Consider the following 12,467-nt stretch of genomic DNA (forward strand, 5'->3'; position numbering starts at 1 on the left):
TAATAAATGCTCTAGGGTAGTATCTCAAAAAACCCAGAGATTTTCCTGTTATCTGATTAAATCTGCTACACACCATTTCTATTTGTCTCTCTCTAATTTGGCCACATGGATAAAGACATCACATAAATGTCACTTCATTTAATGTGACAGGTTTCAAGAGCTGTCTTTTCCAATTGTGTTGCCGGTAGCCATGAGAGTCTGGAGGCAGTCCTCAAAGTCTGAGAAATCTCCTGAGTGCTTGATCCAAGGCCAAAGCCTGTGGCTAGGCTGTGGGTCAGAAAACTCAGGTCCCTGCATGAACACTGGCAAACGGTGAAACACTCAAGGTTGCTGTGTAAATTTGGAGAAACTTACACTGAAAGTTGAAGGGACATTGCCCATAGCTGCTTATGTTGCTTACCTGTTCTTGAAAATTATACTATAAATTACTAAAAATGTCACTCTTTGGGGGCAAAGGCCATTTTTGGTTTGTTTGTACAGTGCCTAGCACAACAGGGTCCTGGTCCATAACTAGGGCTGATAGGTGCTACGGTAATACAAATATTAATAAAAATAGGATACTTATTTTGAAATGTGTCCTCACACAGACTTGTCATAAAGTAACAAAAGATCTGATTTAAAACAAATTAGTTATTTTAATGCAAGTTTATGTGTAAATAAGCTTCCAGTGCTGTGCAATTGCGGGTGCAGAGTGCAAGAGGGGGCTCAGGGCAGAGGTTGGGGTGCACAGAGGTGCAGGGTGCAGCAGGAAGTTGGAGTGCAGGAGGGGTGCAGAGTGTATGAGGGGGCTCAGGGCAGGGGGTTGGGGTGCAGGAGGGGTGCAAGGTGCAGGCAGGGGGCTTAGGGCAGGGAGTTGGGGGGCACGGTGCTGGAGGGGTTCGGGCTCCAGCCCTGGCACCGCTTACTTAAAGCGATGCCAGGGTGGCAGCAGCATGTACCGGGGCCAGGGCAGGCTCCCTGCTCCAGGAAGCGCTGCAGCCCTGGGGGGGCGGCGGCAGCGGGCTCCGCATGCGCTGTCCTTGCTGCACCTCCAGGTACCTCGCCCAAAGCTCCCATTGGCCATGGTTCCCTGTTCCTGGCCAATGGGAGTTGCAGGGGGCAGTGCCTGGAGGCTGGGGCAATGCACGAGCCCTCTGCCCCCCTACCTGGGAACCTCAGGGACATGGTGCCAGCTGCTTCTGAGAGTGGCGCAGGGCCCACGATACCACGGGGGGCAATCCCGTGGGCTGGATCCAAAGCCCTGACAGGCCAGATTTGGCCCGCGGGCTGTAGTTTGCCCACCCCTGATGTAGATGATCTATAAAGATGAACACTGTTGTAAATGAGTATCTGCAAATTATCACTTGCAAATACTCTTTCCATAAGAAATGAGGCAGTATTCCCAGAGTTTGAGGCACTTGTTTTGTATTTGACAGCATTTCCTTAAGACTGTCTTACAAACTTCAGCTCCTTGTTCTTTCTTCTGAAAGGCCTTCACCTCAGATCATGCCCATCAATCACCAAAGTTTTTTTTTTTAGCTGTTTGCATATGTATATTAAGAAGTTATCACTTGGTAATTGTTAAATATGATAACTCTGTCATACTGTTGATCACTAAAGTTTGTCCTTGGTGCTGAGATGTCTGATTCTCTGTGCTTTCACTCCTTGCAATTTTTCTCCATGCAAAGTATCAAACAATGTTCATCAGTATTACTACAAAGTGCTCTTACATCTCAGTACCACCTTAACAGAGAGACAGCTGTACTAGATCAGCTGACACTTCAGCTCCACCCATTTATTACGAATGAAAACTTCTCTATCCAAGCAATGAAAAAAAGGATCCTGCCTAGAAAGCAAGAGGGATGTTCAAGCCCAGAGGGGTCTGATGTAGCATTGAAACTGTAAGCAATACAACTAATTCTTGGTCTGTTTTTCTTAATTTTGTTTTAAACTGCTACTTATTTTGTCAGGTTACCAAGGGAAAAAATTAGCTTAGCCAGAGGGGGGAGTTAACAGATGTGATCATTTTGATCTAGTTTTAAAGTGTACTTGTTACAACTTGAAACGAGGAAGCAGTACAAGCGATTTTTTAATACTAAAAATACTTGTTTTGCCATATTAAAACAAAACTGAACCCAGAAAGGAGTGTGTCAGATCGTGAGCATGAAGGAAAACTTTTAAAACATAAGGATACTTTAATGTGTTTCCACGTGATCATGTAACTCAGTGGGTTGCTGATCCCATGATTCCTAATCCTTCAGGCTGGGACTAATCCCCTTATCAGAGAAATTTTCTTTCCTATAGTTTGCAGAAGGATGGCTTTATTTTCTTTCTCCCCGCAAATCATTGCTAGGGACCAATTCCAAGAGCAACTACACTACCAGAGAAGGAAACCTAAACTGTGAAAGTTACCTCTGTGCTTTTGAGCCAGGGTGAAAGTTTAAATGTGTATTGATGGAGGAAGCACTAACAATTATTTGTAAATATCGATTTATTTATGTTAACAAAATCTCATCCTATATGTACAGCCTGTGAGGTATCAGTCTCTAAGTTGACATGTCTAACACTAACAAGTGCTGGAAAACAAATCACAACAATGTCTAAACTTTGTGATTGCTTTGTGGCCCTGGGAAAGATGGCATAAAAAATAAAAAAATATATATGGGAGCATTTAGAATTGTTGCTAGCTGCAGACATTTAGGAACACCTCCTCCACACCTACTCCCCCCCCTTTTTTTGCTGTGAGTTCCATTCTGCACTGTTTATCTGTGACCCTGACATATTGTGTACTAAACTTGGTTTATTGCTGCTTCTACCTCTTGATAAAACTACTGGTGACCTACAAAAAAATGTATATTCTAGGCTAGGCGTTCTCAAACTGGGGGTCGTGACCCCTCAGGGGGTCACAAGGTTATTACATGCAGGGTTGAGAGCCATCAGCCTCCACCCTCAAACCCCACTTCTCCTCCATCATTTATAATAGCATTTAATATTAAAAATGTGTTTTTAATTTATAAGGGGGGGGTTGCACTCAGACTTGCTGTGTGAAAGGGGTCACCAATGCAGAAGTTTGAGAACCACTGTTCTAGGCCATTGTAATGGACCTTTTGATCTCTTACACTGCTATGGATAAAATACTTTAATATTTTACTTTAATCAGAATATTTTATTCAGAAAAAGAGAGACACTACTACTTAAGTAAAATTGCATTTTAACAATGGGAAGGAAAAGGTGAATAATTCTGGAAGGACATTTACTGTTCTCTTTGGTTTTATCTACAGGGGGAGTTATTCCAAAATGACTATTCTTGATCAACTCCCTGTTTGGATGCTCTTATTCTGGAATCAGAGTGCCTTATTCTGAAATATCTTAATTTGGAATAAATTTGGAATAAAGCACTTTTATTCCAGAATAAGAGTGGCCACACAGGGCATTGATCAGGAATATTTAATATACTTTAAATTCACACCCTATCTTAATCTGGATTAATTTCTCTGTGTAGACAAATCCTTATACTCTAAAGTGGTAATCTGTCTTGAGATAGAGTGCTTATAAGATACATTTTAAATGAACATGGCATAAATACACAACAATCCTCACAGCAAATCAAAACAGAAAGCTTTAAGAATGTTAAATAAAGTCTCCTGTCCACCATAAAATTTCAAGCCCTGGGGTCACAGACTTGTCTGTCAAGGTTGGCCTTGTAGGTCAAAGATGGCTAAATCCGCTCTCTCAAAGAATGACTTCACCATTTCTGTTTTCTTTTTTAGGCTTGCTGTAAATCGTTCCCTCCAGCTTACTAATAGTTAAATAATGATTAATGAAGCAACCCATTGTGAAATATATAGAGACGTAATATTCTAAATGGTTAAGCAATAGTTTTCAAACTTCCTGTGGTGGACCTGTTTTCTCTGTGTGCACGTGTATGTATGTGTGTGTGTGTGTGTGTGTGTATATATATATATATAATGTATGTATGTGTGTGTACACATACACAGAGATGTAAAAATCTACTAATGTTGCTATTGATTTATAATGGTCATCTATTGATGCACATTAGAGCAGAGGTCACAAAACTGTATCCATTTTGCTTCCCTATTTTTCAGATGGTTGTATATTCCTCAATATTTCACTTGTTAGGGGTGTGTGGTTATAAATGTCAGAAGTTGTTTTATATGTCTGAAAAGTTTTGAGTGAAATCCCTTCAGCTGTTTGAGCTCTGAGAGTGTGAACCCCTTCCTGCACGCTTTTTCTATTTACTAATAATTAATAATTCTAACCATAGACTGGGCTAGTGCATTTAAAAACAACAAAAGACTGGGATCTGAAACTTGCTATGGGCTTAGTCCTCACTGAGGACCAGGCTAGTTCAGACAAGGCTTCCATCTCTGCAATGGCAGGGGCCCCCTAGAATATTTTTGGGGCAGTAGTGTCTGCCTAGGAGTGGGATAGCTCAGTGGTTTGAGCATTGGCCTATTAAACCCATGGTTATGAGTTCAATCCTTGAGGGGGCCACTTAGGGTAGGGTTACCATGCGTCCGGTTTTTCCCGGACATGTCTGGCTTTTCGGCTTTTCCGTCTGGGGGGAATTGCCAAAAAGCCGAACATGTCCGGGAAAAATACCGGCCGGGCACTTCCTCTCCCGCGGCTGCTCTGCTCCTCCCCAGACTCAGACTTCGGCTCTGGTTAAGAGCCAAGCTGCTCGAGCCAGCGCTACCGGCTTCAGGCAGCCCCTGTGCCTCCGGACCCTGTGCCGCCGGAGCAGAGCAGCTGGAGCCGGGGAGGAGAAGTGCCCAGCCGGCGGCTGGGGGCCGGAGTCAAGGGGGCTGCCCGAAGCCGGTAGCGCTGGCTCGGGCAGCTTGGCTCTTAAACAGAGCTGAAGTCTGAGTCCGGGGAGGAGCAGAGCAGCTGGAGCTGGGAAGGAGAAATGCCCGGCCGGGGGCGCAGGGTCCGGAGGCATAGGGGCTGCCTGAAGCCCGAGTGCTACCGGCTTCATGGTTTGCCAAGCAGCCTCCAGACCCTGCGCCCCTGGCTGGGCGCTTCCCCTCCCGGGCTCCAGCTGCGCTGGGGAAGCGCCGGCCGGAGGCGCAGGGTCTGGAGGCTGCTTGGCAAACCGTAAAGCCGGTAGCGCTCGGGCAGCCCTTTTCGCGTGGCTGGGAGGGAGGAGGGGGAGTTAGGGCGGGGACTTTGGGGAAGGGGCGGGGAAAGGGTGGAGTTGAGGCGGGGCTGGGGGTGGGAAAGGGGTGGGGCTAGGGCCCGTGGAGTGTCCTCTTTTTTTATTTTTTAAATATGGTAACCCTAACTTAGGGATCTGGGGCAAAATCAGTACTTGGCCCTGCTAGTGAAGGTAGGGGGCTGGACTCAATGACCTTTTAAGGTCCCTTCCAGTTGTAGGAGATAGGATATCTCCATTCATTCAGTCTGCCTCACCAAGGACACAGAGGGCTGTTCATCAGTGTCAATGATCCAGTGTTGATTGGTGTGAGGAGTCAATCTCTTTGTACTGATGAAGGACTCTATGGAGAATAAGCTGGGCCCACTAGGGGCTTGTGTGCCTATTTTCTTCCCCCAATTTTAGGCTTAATCTTTACTCTCCCCATGTGGGATTTAGAGAGGCGATTTTTAGACAAAAATGATATGTGCAACTATCATTTTTGTCTCTAAAAATCTCCCTACCACAACCTCTTTCATCTGGCATGGTATAGCTCAGGGGTCGGCAGCCTTTCAGAAGTGGTGTGCCAAGTCTTCATTTATTCACTCTAATTTAAGGTTTCGCATGCCAGTAATACATTTTAAAGTTTTTAGAAGGTCTCTTTCTAGAAGTCTATAATATATAACTAAACTATTGTTGTATGTAAAGTAAATAAGGTTTTTAAAATGTTTAAGAAGCTTCATTTAAAATTAAATTAAAATGCAGAGCCCCTGGACCGGTGGCCAGGACCCGGGCAGTATGAGTGCCACCGAAAATCAGCTCGCGTGCTGCCTTTGGCATGCATGCCATAGGTTGCCTACCCCTGGTATAGCTATATGAGGTAGGGAGAAGGACCTACACAAACTGTTGGCCCTTACAAACTGACCCCAAATTAAATAGCTTTACAGGGACCCTATACTTTTTTGAACAAGCCCTGAGTGAGGTTTAGGTCCTCTGTGGTTTTGTGAGGTGGGAGTGGAAGGTTTTAATTAGTCAGGAACACTTTAAAATTGTGCTGTTTTCTTATTAACTTCATACATACTTTTTGAAAGCTATTGACAGCACATGCTTTTGTGTCAACGATTCCTGATCAAATGTGCAGAGTTTGCAAGTGGAAAGTGTCTTTTCTAACAGCCAACACTGCAGACTCAACCTGAAATCTGAAAGTCAATGCTAGTTTTTCTCTTCTTGAGCATGCTTGGTGCTCTATTGTATCATTGGCTATTCTGGAATAACTCCCCATGCAGGCATTCTCTTCTGAAATACAAGCAATTTTATTCTTGAATAACTACTCGTCTTAAAAAATGGAGTAAGTATTACAGGAAAAAGTCTATTTTTGTTCAGGATATTTTGGCCATGTGGGGAGTTATTCTGGAATAGCTATAGTTGAAGAGTTATTCTGCTGCAGCTGTGCTGGTCAATTGCCTCGTGTAGACAAACTCTCAAGAAAAAGACATTACTTCCTGCCTGTGGCAGGTGCATACATTGGGGGCTGGGTATGAGGTAGCATAGGGCCTGTCTACCAGCTCTGAAGCTTCTGGGAAACACCCCTGTATGGTCCCCAAAGGCCAATGATCAGGCTTTGTGGAACCTTCATGGAGAGTATGTCCCCTGTACTACCTCCCCAGCAGTGCTGGAGTGTGAAAGATCTGTTACAATGTGGTGGTGAGTTTCCAGCTGTATATAATTTTGGGGAAAGTCTAAATGCCCTGGCCTGAGTAAATCTGAATTGACTTCACTATGTTCAGGCTGTGTGGCAACCGTTCAGCTATACATCCACATTGGAAAAGGAGAGGGGCAAACAGATGGAGGTGCATGTGGGAACAGTATCAAAGGAGCCAAGACAAACTTCCACATCAGACAGATAGGAAGGTCCATATTCCAATGGTACTTCCAAAAGATAATTGAATTGCAAAGATATAGGTGTTTACCAGTCCACATATGATTTAAGCACTAAAATAATTGCAGTGTTGGGGTCCCCTGTATTATTTATTCCCCATGAATTTATTTATTTCCAGTGCCACAGTTCAGTGAGGCACATAAGCACATGCCTAACTTCAAGCACGTGAGCAGTGCCATTGAAGCCAACTCATGGATTTTAAAAAGAACAGGAGTACTTGTGGCACCTTAGAGACTAACAAATTTATTAGAGCATTTAAAGTTAGACGTGGCCTTATGTGTCCTGCTGAATTGGACTCCAGTTGTTTTACTCTGTAACATCCCCTTTCAGGGTGACTAGGGGTCTAGTTTGAAAGCCCACTGAAGTAAATGGAAAGACTCGCATTGATTTCAACAGGCTTTGAATAACACCTTGACTTTATAGGAGGGGATGAATTTTATCTAGTGTGTATTTCCTATCTCTCAGTGATATAGCCTTATTCTTTTCTTACCAGTCTGAAAAACGAATTCTAAAACTTGGCTTAGTAATTAGTAATTTAGTGAGGGATGAGCCCACCATTGCTCTGGGAGTTACAACAACTTGGTGCAGGAAAGGAGTGGTTTCAACAAAACTCTAATTTCTTCAAAGCTCCGATATTCAGACTTCCCTGAGGGCTTTCATTTGCTGTATACCTCAAAGAACATTCTGTTCACTTTTTTGACTCAATGTGCAGCAGCAGTCAAAAAAGCAAACAGAATGTTGGGAATCATTAAGAAAGGGATAGATAATAAGACAGAAAATATCATATTTTGCCTCCATATAAATCCATGGTATGCCCATATCTTGAATACTGTGTGCACATGTGGTTGCCCCATCTCAAAAAAGATATATTGGAATTGGAAAAGGTTCAGAAAAGGGCAACAAAAATGATTAGGGGTATGGAACGGCTTCCGTATGAGGAGAGATTAATAAGACTTGGACTTTTCATCTTGGAAAAGAGATGACGGGGGTGGGTGGGGGTGGGAGGGATATGATTGAGGTCTCTAAAATCATGACTTGTGTGGAGAAAGTAAATAAGGAAGTGCTATTTATCCCTTCTCATAACACAAGAACTAGGGGTCACCAAATGAAATTAATAGGCAGCAGGTTTAAAACAAACAAAAGGAAGTATTTCTTCACACAAGGCACAGTCTATCTGTGGAACTCTTTGCCAGATGATGTTGTGAAGGCCAAGAATATAACAGGGTTCAAAAAAGGGCTAGATAAATTCATGGAGGATAGGTCCATCAATGGCTATTAGCCAGGATGGGTAGGGATGTTGTCCCTAGCCTCTGTTTTCCAGAGGCTGAGAATGAACAACAGGGGATGGATCACTTGATGATTACCTGTTCTGTTCATTCTCTCTGGAGCACCTGGCAATTGGCCACTGTTGGCGGACAGGATACTGGGCTAGATGGACCTTTGGTCTGACCCAGTATGCCGTTACATTCTTATGTTCTTATGAATTTCTGAGCTCTACCAGTCTCCAGCAGTGTGTGTGTGTCACAAAGCCTAGAGAATCAGAGGCAGCAGTGAAGAGGACACGAAGCAATCCCAGCACTCCCTGCTCCCAATACTGTATGGAATAGGACGATTTTTGTGGAAATGAATAAATACCATATTAATGGGGAGTAGGGAAATATTCATTTTATACAATGAAGGAGCTGATCAAACTTGCTCTTTTGCTACAGAACTACTTAATTTGCTGTCTCTAATGTTCATATTGAAAACTCCATTTTTGACTCTGGGCAAAGTGCACAGAGATTTCTGAAGTACAGTTTGTACAAGCATTTCTGTTCCAAGGGCTAGGATGGAAGGCATGAGTAACTCTTGCCACACATCTCCTAAAGCAACCATGTGGTCAGAGGGAGAGCAGTGATGTGAGGTCTGGGTCTCTGGCTCCATGGATTTCCCTCTGAATTTTGCAGTTCCAGGTGGCTGAGGGCATAACTTGTCATCCGCTGTGGTTTTGAGATCCTACGGATCTGTCTCCCACTGGGGGGATGATGTATCAATAAATGCATATGGTTGACAACTGTTGATTCTGTGAACAAGCTGTAGTCTCCCATGTTTCTTTTCCCCATGGGTGGGGATTGTCTGGCTTTGTAAGATGTGTCACTACAACTAAGGCTTCAGTGTGACTTACATGCACAACTAATGGAATGATCAGGCTCCAGAACTGCAGTTTATATGCTGCAAGGCATTGAAATGATTCATAAGAATGGCCATACTGCATCAGACTAAAGGTCCACGTAGCCCAGTATACTGTCTCTGACATTGGCCAGTGCCAGATGCTTTTGGCACTTTGAGGTTTAGGGACACCCAGTGCATGGCATCCCATATCATCTTGGCTAATAGCCATTGATGGACCTATCCTCCACAAACTGATTTACTTCTTTTTTGAACCCAGTTATACTTTACTACCTTACCTGGCAATGAGTTTAGGGTTGCCAACCCTCCAGGATTGTCCTGGAATAAAAGATTAATCTTTAAGTAAAGATTATGTTTTGTAATGAAACTTCCAGAACTATGTCCAACCAAAGCTGGCAACCCTAATCCAGTTTTACAGGTTGACTGTGCATTGTCTGAAGTATTTCCTTATGTTTGTTTTAAACCTACTGCCTATTAATTTCATTGGGTGACCCCTGGTTCTTCTGTCATGTAAAGGAGTGAATAACACATCCCTGTTCACTTTCTCCACACCATTCATATTGCGGAGTTCTAACCCACATTCTAACCAATCTGAATTTTTTCATAACTTTCTCAAAGTAATTTTGTTTTGGCTGGAATGTTGCATGCTTGATCTTAGCCCCAACATGATTTTTTGGGTGCGGTGGTGCTTTTTGAATAAAACTGAGTAAAAGTCACTTGCATTATACAAATACACATTTTCCTTGTAGAGTCTAAACCAAAATTTTTGATATCTCAAAAATGGCTCAAGTTATGTGGATCCCTGATCATAGGATAGCTTGGGCGCTGATTCAGCCCCCAGCTGAACTTTGAGCAACCTTCGGGCTACTCTAAGTTACATTAGGCAGTAACTGCATTCAAGAGTGCTGTTCCAACAGCCAGGGGTTCACTAGTGCAGCAACGCCCTGGCCATTCCCCGTTTTCCAGCATACCCCTCATGCTGTGAAAGCAGTGTGGTGTGGTGAAAGCAAATTTAGTAGGAGTCAGGCTGTGGCCCGCTAAGTTCTATTCCCTTTGCTGCTTGTAGGTATTACAGCTGGTAACTGAATTGTCTATTCTGTATGAAATGATGTAGCCTCTGTTTTGTTCCATAGATTCCAGTTACTACTTCAAATACATATAATGGGGCATAAATACAACTCTGTCATCTCCATTACAGTTAACGTGTATTTCAATGTAGAATTTATCTCATGTATGTCAGCGCATAATCTGATTCAGTGTTTTAAGTGATGGCGAGTGCTAACTAGTTCAGAAACATTTTTTCCTCCCATTTTCTAATGGAAACACAATAATTCCCTAAGTTCCCAAATTGGAAGGATTTGCTAATTTTTTGGTGGCAGCACATGAAATACGTTGTGTAATTTTTAACGAGACCCATTGGTTTATTACCAGTCAAATGTCAGCGTTGGACTTATTTCCATATTTTTGTACTTAAAATAGAATTCTTCCAAAATAGAGATGCCTCAAAGGATGGGCTTGTTTTGTTTGGAAGAATCATTTTTAATAAACATAAAGGCCCAAGGATCCCTGTAGCGAGGCGGTCTGGTTCCCCGCTGCCCCGGAGAGGGACGAGCCCCTCCAGATGCCAGAGTGGGCAGAGCCAGTGAAGCTTGTGCCCGCCCCCCCCCAGAGGTCAGGGCACAGGACAGGAAGTACAAAAGCCCAACCTCAGAACTCACTAGAGGCCCGGCTGCCAGAGAAGCCAGACGCCTGTGGCCTAGCGCCCAGTAGGGAGACTCCTGCAGTTTGTGGCCGACCCAAGGACTGGCCAGACGCTGACGAGACCCCAGAGAAGCTGTAAGCCTGCCTGTGGCAAGGTACCCAGAGAAGCTGCCAAGCCTATCGCTCGCCGGGTACCCAGAGGAGCCCATGGTGCTTGATTCCTTGGAAGACTCCATCCAGACGCAGATACCTCTAGAGGGGGAGATAGGAAGTAGCCCGGGGGCAGCAGACCCTAGTCTGGATGCAGCCAGGGCTGGCTCTAGGATTTTTGCTGCCCCAAGCGAAAACAATTTTGGCCCCCCCCCTGTTTTTTTCTTGCCCCGCCTCAACTCCGCCTCTTCCCCAAATCCCCAGCCCTGCCTCCTCCTCCCCACAGGCTCTCAAGCCTGGGAGGGAGGGAGGGAGAGGGAGAAGCAGCACGTGCGCCGCGGCCGCTCAGGTTCTCCCCCTCCCTCCCAGGCTTTCAAACCCGGGAGGGAAGGCCGCGGCGCGCGAATCAGCTGTTTCGCATGCCGCGGCCGCTCGGGATCTCCCCCTCCCTCCCGGGTTTGAGAGCCTGGGAGGGAGGGTGAGCAGCAGCACGCGAGCGGCAGCAGCGGAGGTGAGTTAGGGCGGCCGGGGCACATTTTTAGGGGCGGCATGGCCCACGCCAGAATGCCGCCCCTAAAAATGTGCCGCCCCAAGCACCAGCTTGTTTTGCTGGTGCCTAGAGCTGGCCCTGGATGCAGCACACCCAGAGCCGATGTCAGTGTGTTGCGGTCAGGATCCCCACTGACACAGCAGCGGGTCTTCTGCCGCTGCTAGGGCCCCAGGCTGGGACGCAGTGGAGTGGGAGAGCCTGCGTCCCCCTTGCCACCCAAAGTCTGGGTGGCAGTCTCCCCCTCTCCCAGGTCCTTCGGAGCCAGGACCTGGGCTTCCTAAACTTGTTTGTTTGCTCAGCCTCTGTCTGAGGGCCTGAGCCACAGAGTCTCTACTGCCCCACCCTGACCTAGAGCCTGGGCCTGTTACTGAACTGTTTGCTCAGCCCCTGCCTGTCCAAATGACAAGGAGAGAACAACGAAGTAAAATACATCTTTCTACCTGCCTGATACACTTCTTCAGTGTTATTTTGTGAATAGTCTATTTATTAAAATGTTTGCCTTACAATTCTAAAAGCACAAAGTTTAGCAAAAGAATACATGTTGCATAGTAACATCCCCAGCCACGGCAATACATAAGCTCCTTGTTAGCATAAACCTTGCTACATAATATATTTGCAAAGTGCAGCCTCCATTTAACTTTTTTTTTATGTCCTCCAGCACCTAACTTTTACCTAATGTCAGTCTGTCTATATGAAGTATGTATGCAGTGTAGTTGTAACTGTGTTGGTCCCAGGACATTAGAGGGTCAAGGTGGGGGGAAATAGAAGAATTGTCCATGTGGCTTGATCCAAAGCCCACTGAAGTCAGAGTCTTTCCATTGATTTCA

General features: G+C 45.0%; 1 protein-coding gene across 1 annotated transcript in view; it reads left to right on the top strand.

Annotated features, from left to right (window-relative positions):
• The first annotated feature begins 1,785 nt into the window (after positions 1-1,785).
• The window catches only part of PLA2G4A (phospholipase A2 group IVA), a 131,509-nt gene continuing 120,827 nt past the window's right edge, over positions 1,786-12,467 (top strand). The window contains exon 1 of the mRNA XM_034779552.1: positions 1,786-1,880. The gene's annotated coding sequence lies outside the window, so the exon portion shown is untranslated. The remainder of the gene's footprint in view (positions 1,881-12,467) is intronic.

This window comes from Trachemys scripta, chromosome 8 (assembly GCF_013100865.1).
Source record: "Trachemys scripta elegans isolate TJP31775 chromosome 8, CAS_Tse_1.0, whole genome shotgun sequence".
In the NCBI taxonomy this organism is placed as follows: Eukaryota; Metazoa; Chordata; order Testudines; family Emydidae; genus Trachemys; species Trachemys scripta.